We start from the raw sequence: 10,000 nt of genomic DNA, 5'->3' as shown, positions 1-10,000 counted from the left end.
CCAGGCCTAATCGCCACACAGGTCTTATCACCACCCAGGACTATTTTCACAGGTCTATTTGTCACAGGTTTATTCGTCATATAGGACCATTGTATGCATTGTTACCACACAGGACTATTTCATTCAAAGATACAAAGGACAAAATGCACGCCTCATCTGCCACAAAGGACTATCTTCCACACAGGATTATTGCATGCTTTAAGGCCACGCAGGACTTTACAAAGCGCTAACGAGCCACAAAGGTGAGAACAAATCCGAGCACAACAGAAACTACCACCGCCATTAGAACCGAGGCGAAATGAACTGTGACGAGCAAAATAAAGTAAACACCGCTAAGAAAAGCACGGAAAAAAAAAAGAAAAGGAACACGTGTACTTAACCAACTAAAAACAGGCTAGGGATTGAAAATTCGGAACAGTCACCTCAGGTGGTGCGTTCTGGGCAACGTTGTCGGCTGCCGCGGGAGGCCGGTTTTCTACCTGAGCTACTGGAGCTGCAAGGACAGGTTCCGGAGCTGGAACTGCTGGAGCTGGAGCGACATTAACAACATCTTGAACTTGGTTTGGCAGCGGAGGAGCAGGCATTTGTTCAGCCATGAAGCGAGGGAAAAACGGGGTTTTGGAGCGCCAGCTAAGTCGCTAGATCTGATCTAAACGGCGGCCTAGAGTAGAGTGCAAGGGGCGGGCCCAACATGGACCTTTATATTCATAATTTACAAGTCCCCAGGGCATATTATTAACATATGCAAATGGCTTAGCATAGCAATCAAAACAGTGCTTATAATGAACACGTCACTAATATCACGTCTACCTGTATGGCTAGACTATGCTAAATTAACATGGTCAAGCATTTTCTCGACTCGAGAACTTTAGAGAACGTCATTAAATCTCTAGTATTGAGTAAGCTGTATTTTGTTCAACCAATGTGCAGAAGTTAGAAAGAACTTTGCTGCCAGAATCCGTAGAGGAACAAGAAAGTACGGACATATAACACCCGTATTGAACTATCTCAGATGGCTCACAGTGTTTGCCATGCTGGCAGTTTATGATGCAATTTTAACTTTTAAATGCTTAAGGGGATTAGCCCCAAGGTATCTTAGCTCACGCAATGGCGTTACAGTGCGAATAGACAATCGCTTTGAGAACTTCGCAGCGATTTTACTCTCTTGAATGCTCGGTGACCCCCATTTTTCTTTCCGTAGACTAATATGTATCGTTTTTCAAGGTCTATTTCACCTCAGAAGAAGACATCAGCTGCAAAAGTTTGTTTAGTTATATTAGTTATGTTGAATTGAGTACGTTTACCTGATCTAAATTTCACTAATGTAGCGTTTTTCTTGCTGACAGTTGTTAGCTAAGATCGTCTTTAAATAATGCAATCTTCTATAAGTGCACCTCATGATCTCGAAAACGAGCACGGTGATCCCCTATTTTTTTCGCCTTTTTGGCAAAAGTAGATCATTACTTTTCTGCGTGGCAAGTTTAAAAAAGATCTGTACATGGGAACGTTGTGGGCGCGAACTTCCTTAAAAACACCAGCATCCGCTCGATTAGGGATGTCTACATTTGAAAATTCACCAAGAAAGGCGATCCTGAAATCGATAATAAAGGTTTCTCAACATGATCGTTGCAAGAAACCAGGCCAAAGGTATTCGAAGCATTTGAATCTATTCGAATCTACCAATCAGTGCAACGCAACCCTTGGCTATGGAATGCAGTTTGTAAAAAAAAAAAAAAATCCTGCCATATATAAAACTTATTGATTTTTCAGTAAAACATCTTAGCTTAATACATAAAACTTGCTACAAAATATAAAACTTGTCACGCCATGTATAAAACTTTGAAAATATAAAACTTGCCATGCCATATATAAAATATAACTTGTCACGCAATACGCGGATTGGAACCCAGTACCACGCCAAAGAGCGAGAACAAGGCGATGAACTTGAGTAGATGGCCTCTCACAGAGTCCTCGTTGAGAGACTATCAAGTCTTGCTTATGGTCCCAGAGATTAAAGCAGAGCGGAAAGGCAAAGAGATAATCAAAAGGACATAAATGAGTTACTGTCTCGATTGTTAGAGCAAAGTGAGGCAATCGCCGTCGGCAGCCTCACGCGAAGCCATCATTTCCACAGCTCTCCGTCACTGATGTACCCTGGGTGCCAGAGGAATTTTTTCAAGGTCGGAGAGAAAGCTCAGCGATTCCAAATCAACGGTCGAGGACGAAAAAAAAAAGCCTTTGGTCGCACGACCCCAGAAACTCATTTCAATGCGAAGAGACAGCTCAAACTAGTTTTGGCCGCTAAGCTGAGACAGCTTCTCATGGGACGCAATGAAGCGCATCATTACTGGGTTGCCAGTATGGTAATCCCAGTCGGAAAATGGGTGGGATTTGTTCGTTTACTTCTTTTTTTTTTCCGTGTCGGGAAAAGTCTTTCTTATCACTCCCTTGCTAAGTGGTGTCTTTGTGCGTAGAGTCTTCCGCGCGTATTTTGGTAGGATTTCAGGGGGTAGTAGAAAGGCGTAGATTTCTCTGGTTTGACAAGGTAGAATATTTCATTAACCTGCAATGGCGTCGAAGATTGAAACGCAAATGGCGTTTTGGAGGATCTTTAAACAAAATGTACCCTTATGGAGCTAAAGAATGCAACGTAAACAAGACAGACGGTGAAAACAAAAGTATCTGGAATCTTAAAGCGACGAGTAATGGACTTCGACAACAATCTGTCGCCCCTCGTCGAGCCGTAATCAAAGTGAGCTGTAGTTCTAATATTGTATAAGTGTGGTGTTTTGTACAACACTGAAATCACATGGAAAATTCTCTAGTAACTTATGGGTTTAACAGACAGAGAAGGAATTGAACAACTTGGATCTGTGATCTCTGTTGTCTGGCTTATTTGTTTGTTCTCAATTCTGTACAGTCTTCCGGTAACAATTGGAAATTTCACTAATTCTTGTTAGTCAAATATTATTTGAAAGAAAGCTTCTTGCCCATTTTTTGCTTGATAATTCAAGTAAAGGGTTTTTCAGTAAAGGGGTTTGATGCTGAACACTGGTGGGAAATTTATTTAGTTGCGTTTTTGACACGGAGTTTAATTTGACACGATTGAGTTTCTTGTCTTCACGCACGTAATGAAATAGGAAGGGGTTTTTGCCTCTAATAGCAAATATGTTGTTTGTTTCAAAAAATATTTTGCTGGAAAAGGTGGCCTTTATGAATTCATCATGTTGTGTAATATGCGAGCTTAACTGGATAGTTCTTATGGCAATAGTAAAGCATTTTCGTTTCAAAATGTGGTAAGCCTCAGTTCTGTTGTGTTAACTTAATTAAATATAAATATACCGTGCGGCCTCGTAAACTTGATTTCCACTCTCAAAATTACCTCCAGAACCTACTTTTTGCGTAGAATAAGCTTTTAGAATGATGTTCTTGTCTTCTGTGATGATACTTGACGATTCGGGAACATTTTGTGAAAAAATGTTTATAACGGTCACACGCGCAACTTGATCGCCCCAACTTGGTTTATTATGCGCAACATTCACTTGGCCTTTTGACATCTCATTGAGAAAAACTCGTAAAATTTTTGCGGACCGGTCGATTTCTCTGAAATTTGAAAGGATGATTGCTAACGAATATGGAAAGATTTTCACAGTAGCTAAAAATTCCTGTGTTGAGCATAAGAATTCGACGAAGAGGTAAATGAGGCTAAATTTGTTGCGTGCGTTGCTATTTTTGTGATTTGACTGTTGTGCAAATTTTGACAGAATATTAAATTATGAAAAAATATCTACGGATAGATCGTTAAAATTTTTTTATTTTTAGCGGTTATTTGAACATAAAAGATAACTTTCAAATAGAAACACACAATTTTAAATTTACAAAACATGTTTCGGATCATCGACATCCAAGGTCAGTTGTGAATACAAGTGAACCGCTAGTCGGTGTTATATAAAGATAGCTAATAAAATGCATGAGTACTGATTAAATAACAACGTGAATGTGAGGTAATAGAAAATACAATGATGAGAAGACAATGGGTATTGGACGAGGAAAATTACAATGAAAGTGTTAAATTGACATGATTAACTTGCTTGTTTAATGAGGGTTTTTCCCAAGCTATGTGTAAGGCCTCCTTGATTTTTAGTTGAAAAGGCGTGGAGGCGGTGTCAAGGATTGAAAAACAATCCTCTGAGCATAAAGATCTGCATGCTTCTGACCCATTAATGTGCTGAAAGATATGCGAGTTCTTATCAGATGTTAAATGTTCACGAACACGTGTAGCAAGATGTCGGGTTGTTTCGCCGACATAACATGCACTACAGCCTGCGCAAGAAAATTTATAAACAACACGGGATCGTGATAATTTGGAAATAGCATCTTTGGCACTGAATAAGTTCTTAATCTTGTATGGGGCAAACACTAGCTTGGTGTCCAAGTTTTTACAATAGCGTTGTGTTAAATTCTTAATTCTGCGTTGAACGTGCGTCGAGAAAGGGCCAAAAAAAAAAACCTATTGAGCTAGCAGTGGATTATATTTTGTCAGGGAACCCGAACATCAAGTTAAGCAAAAACAGCCTCAAAGAGTTGTTCCTTGTTGCTACTGCCCAGACACATTTTCTATTCCGAGGGAAATATTACGATCAGATAGATGGCGTCGCCATGGGCTCCCCTTTGGCACCGGTACTTGCGAATCTTTTCATGGGCCATCATGACGACAACAATACGATGGTCCTGCAATTTATTTCTACCGTAGATATGTGGATGACACATTTTGCCTATTCAACAACGAAACGGATGCTTTGGAATTTTTTCATTATATCAATGATAAACACCCTAACATTACATTCACCATGGGGACGGAGGTCAACGACAAACTATCGTTTTTAGATGTCCTCTTGGACAACAGCAATCCTCCATCTTTTGTCACATCTGTTGTTCGCAAGAGCACTTACACAGGCCTTCTCACCAATTTTCTTAGTTTCTCACCTTTTCCCTACAAATTAGGGTTAATACAAACGCTGGTGGACAGGACATTTTAAATTAATAAAACCTGGACCGGTTTCCACAACAACATTAAGGAGCGAGCCAACATTCTCGGAAAGAATCAATTTGCATCCTGTCTAGTGAACAGTACTGTTAAACAATTCCTTAACAAATTCTTTGCCTCCCCCCTGCACACTTCCGCAATAACCAACTCTAACGAAATTCGCACGCACTACTACAAATTACCTTTTGTTGGCCCTTTCTCGACTCACGTTCAAAGCAGAATGAAGAATTTAACACAACGCTATTGTAAAAACTTGGACATCAAGCTAGTGTCTGCCCCATACAAGATTAAGAACTTATTCAGTGCCAAAGATGCTATTTCCAAATTATCACGATCCCGTGTTGTTTATAAATTTTCTTGCGCAGGCTGTAGTGCCTGTTATGTCGGCGAAACAAACCGACATCTTGCTACACGTGTTCGTGAACATTTAACATCTGATAAGAACTCGCATATCTTTCAGCACATTAATGGGTCAGAAGCATGCAGATCTTTATGCTCAGAGGATTGTTTTTCAATCCTTGACACCGCCTCCACGCCTTTTCAACTAAAAATCAAGGAGGCCTTACACATAGGTTGGGAAAAACCCTCATTAAACAAGCAAGTTAATCATGTCAATTTAACACTTTCATTGTAATTTTCCTCGTCCAATACCCATTGTCTTCTCATCATTGTATTTTCTATTACCTCACATTCACGTTGTTATTTAATCAGTACTCATGCATTTTATTAGCTATCTTTATATAACACCGACTAGCGGTTCACTTGTATTCACAACTGACGATGGATGTCGATCATCCGAAACATGTTTTGTAAATTTAAAATTGTGTGTTTCTATTTGAAACATAAAAGATGCAACGCTTGACGGGAAATAATATTTTTGTTAATACAATGTATTTGAAAACAGAAAAATTTCGCGGGAATCGGGACCCGGAGAAATGAGTTAACAAATTTGCATACCTGCGTTGAAATGTGATACGCGAGGAGACAGGAATTTTATTTCTCTGACAAATGACTTTGTCATTGTAGTGTAAAATGAAATTTATTTGGGAAGCCAACAATATTTCTTTAACTTCCTGGTTAATCCAATTTATCGCTGCGACTTTCTAGTGCGCAAATTGTTTACATGAAACTCACGCTTTTTGCGAATTTTGAGTGTCATGAAATTACATGAGTTGCGTGACAATATACCCCTTTACTCTAACCCAAAAACATTCAGGTAGTAACAAACTTCATATTTATCAACCATTTCTTCTGCTTTTGTGCTTGTCAGCATTGTGATTTGCGATAATTCGCAAGTCTGTTTTTGTCTCGCCGGGATGTTCAGATTTTCAATTACATGGCCGCTCAATCTCGCGATTGTGTAAATAGTTCACCCTGAAGTCAAAATAGATACGTTCAAAATGGGACAGGATATTACAAAATAATTAAAGATGTGAACGTGTGGGCCAAAGGGCCTCGGCTGGCGCGACATGTGGGTGACCCTCAAATTGTCTTAATGACCCCCCACTTGAAAAAAATTAACTGGAACCCTGCAGTTCAATACCACCAAATTCAGTGCCTTCTGTTTTTGGGTAACACGTACCACAAGCAACCCAGTGTACGCTTTTATGGAGCGTCTAGTTATCTTAGTGATGACCTCGGGCGACTCCAGAAACGCGCAAAGCGCATTATCCACCCAGGGCGCAGTTACGCTGAAGCCTTCAATGAAGCTGGCCTTCAACCGCTTTCTGAAGGGCGCCAGAGGATTACGTCACAGTTCTTCGAACAGATCGCTAAAGATAAGAATCACAGACTCCAACCTGTTCTCCCGGAGGAGAAAGCCTTGAATTATAATCTTAGAAAGAGTTCTAAGTTTGTACTACCTAAATGTAAAACGAATCGTCGTCAATCTAGTTTTATTAATCACAATTCAAGATTTTACAATTCTTAATAAGTACATGTATTATATAATTATCTAGGATTTTAGGTTAATTACATATTTGCATATTCATATATTTTATTATTGCAATTTTAATTGTAAGCAAGTATAATTCAGTCTTTGACTGCAATTCTTTCAGCAAATAAATAAACCATCTATCTTAATTATCCTATTTCAGTTCGAACCTACGATCTATCTAAGAACTACAACTTATGAATAACTACAGTTGGCTTCTACATCTGTAAACCTTTATCATCCAGACTACGAACATTGTCCTGTGCAAACTACAAATTTATTTGCTATCGTTCGATTTCGATTTCTCAACTCCACCATCAGTATTTACAGTAATAACACTGTACACAGCCATGGTTGATTATTTTTCTGATTGTCCGTATATTAAATCACATTGAATCAATCCGTTGAGTTCGAAATTCTATCTTGTACCAAGAGATCCTGTGGCTGTTTGAGAGCTTTGGAATATAGGCAACCTCCTTTAGTTCCGGGCAGTTAGAGTTATGAGAATGGGGAGGTTTAAAATATTTTTATTATTTTGTTGTGGCCTTGACCACACAAACACGCATACCCACAAAAGCACCATTATCAAGTTTTTGGAGATGACCAATCAAAAGTATCGTCAAAATTTGCATCTACGAAGTTGCTAACCAACAACAGAGGTCAATTCAGCATTACTCTGGATTACAAATGTTTATTTCAGTGTCGTTGTGGATTTTTGTCACGCTTTTAAGGCTGGTTTATATGTACGAAGCAAGCATAAGCATAAGCAGTATACCCGGGCGCATTAACTTATTGTTAATTAGTGTCTTTGGTTCTAACGAAAGATACGAATTATCAAAACGCTACTGCGTCTGCGTATGTTGCTTGTTCTTTTGCTTGCGTCGTAGGTGTAACCCAACCTTAAGTGGTTCTAATGTAATGGTATCGAGGCCAAAAACTGGAAATTGCGATTTTTTTGCAAAAACGAAAGATCTCTTATGAGCTTCTTTTGTTCGTCTACCACAAGTCGTACCTTTCTCAATTGTTATTGGTGTCTTCAGAGGTTGGTTAAAAACGTCCTATGTTGCAGAGTCCTAGAGCTTTTTGGTCAGCCGGCGGTAGACGGGAGAGGCTTCTTATCTACTCCAGACAACCGCCCGCTGGTCAAAGAGCCCGAGGACTCTGGGTACTAAACTGGATGTTCATTCGCTACAGCAAAAAATGTTTACCGCTGACCCCTAGACTGGTTCATTATTTCAAATAGGCCTCTTCGGAAAATACCATAATACTCTTTGTTTGTGCCCCCGAAATTTTACATAAGCATTGTTTTTGTTTACTCTTGTGACCGTTGTATGTCCCCAGAGAACCTTGAAACAATGCTTATGAAAAATTTGGGGCGACAAAGCGTATTTTGGTATTTTCCGAAGTGGTCTATTGTTTTGCGAAAAGACAACGCATTCTTCCCTGGCTCCATGAATGTAGGAATATGTGAGATCAGCCTGGCTAACCCAAAATCTTGCAAAACCATGTTAAGTATGAGTGCGACGCGGAGGACATTGACCCATATTGCTGCAATAATAAACATTTAACACTAAAGTCTGCAATGCCGGGTAACGATAATATATGCATTACGTTGGATCAAAACAGACAGTGATAAGCATAACACACCACTGTTAGGACAGATCAAACAACGTTCACAAAGGCATTCTCTTAAAAAATGGAACTACGGTCGGCCAAACCAGACGCACACAGCTGTTTCGGGCTTGTTAGCTCTCGTCAGTGCGCCGTAGCTAAAACACAATGAACCTCCGTGACACGTCACCTATCTCATATGTGTCGCTAGACAATCTAGAAAGAGCCATAACATCGGATTGCGCAAAGGCCACGTCACAGACAATTGCGACAAATTGCCCAAGGGAAACCCTCAACTGATCATGACAGCGCCGTTAATGAGAGATATGAAATGGATAAAGTGTCACTGAGGCTCATTGTGTTTTAGCTACGGCGCATTGACAAGGGCCAACATCTGCTTTGTAGTTATAATAATTTAAGTCAACTACCCACCCACAATGGAGGAAACAGTAAAGACCGTGCAGAAGCCCTCGCGAAGGGTCGGGGAAGGAAGGGGGGGGGGGGGGGTGAAGGGGGGACGCAATGGCAAAGATTATCCGCCTCTCACTTCCCCTGAGCAATGGATCACAAATGTCTTTCTTTCTATACCGACGAAAGGGGATCCCTTAGCCTCATGGCCAACTACAAAGGGATTACCCTGATGTCCATCGTTGCCAAGGAATACAACAAAATACTGTTAATGAGGACGACGGACCACGTAGATCCGATCCCAAGGCTGGCTTTCGCTCAGCTCCATCATTCGTCACTAAGGTATCCCAGAGGTCATAGTCAATGCCATTAGTGTACTGTACAAGAATTCCAAGAGCGCACTCATCATGGTGGATGGTGCCATCTGAAAAGAATATGTACGTTGCTTGCATGATTTGAAGGCAGGTACCTTAGCCTCCACTAGCTCAAACTTAAGCCTCTTTTCTTTGAATGCGAAAAGTGTTATCCTTTCAAGTCAGCAATCCTAAAGTCTCACTTAACCTGACCTGATTTCATGTCATTCTTGACACTAGCGTAAGCAAGGTCAAGTTCAACCTAATAGAGGTAAATGAACAATGATTCTTGCATTACAAGCAAAATAACTAAAGTACTACAACATCCATGTTACGTTACAAAGTCAAAAGCTAAGCATATACTATTTGCAAGTATTAGGTTGTAGAGAAATACCTCCTTTTAAACTAAAATATCCTATACTAAAAAAGTCCTATGTTACCATAGCGTCTCCATTTACTTAAATGGCATTCCGAATCTGGGTATACCTCGCGACGTTCTGTTTCTTTCACCTATCTAATTAAGACTAATTTCTGCTTTTTGATTTTATTTTTGTTTTTTTTCATTTTTGTGCGGAATTTGTCAACATGATTGATTGAAGTGCTCAACCGCAAATGCTGTTACCGTACCAAATGTTTGGGAGAGTCTGC

General features: G+C 39.9%; 1 protein-coding gene across 1 annotated transcript in view; it reads right to left on the bottom strand.

Moving 5' to 3' along the window:
• Positions 1–9,425: 9,425 nt before the first annotated feature.
• The window catches only part of LOC138042034 (uncharacterized), a 12,751-nt gene continuing 12,176 nt past the window's right edge, over positions 9,426–10,000 (bottom strand). Inside the window, exon 2 of the mRNA XM_068887766.1 lies at positions 9,426–10,000. This exon is cut by the window's right edge and continues 1,356 nt beyond it. The gene's annotated coding sequence lies outside the window, so the exon portion shown is untranslated.

This window comes from Montipora capricornis, chromosome 3, assembly GCF_036669925.1.
Source record: "Montipora capricornis isolate CH-2021 chromosome 3, ASM3666992v2, whole genome shotgun sequence".
NCBI classification, from domain to species: domain Eukaryota; kingdom Metazoa; phylum Cnidaria; class Anthozoa; order Scleractinia; family Acroporidae; genus Montipora; species Montipora capricornis.
The sequence above is the reverse complement of the archived record's forward strand: the minus strand, read 5'-3'. Positions and strand labels throughout refer to the sequence as shown.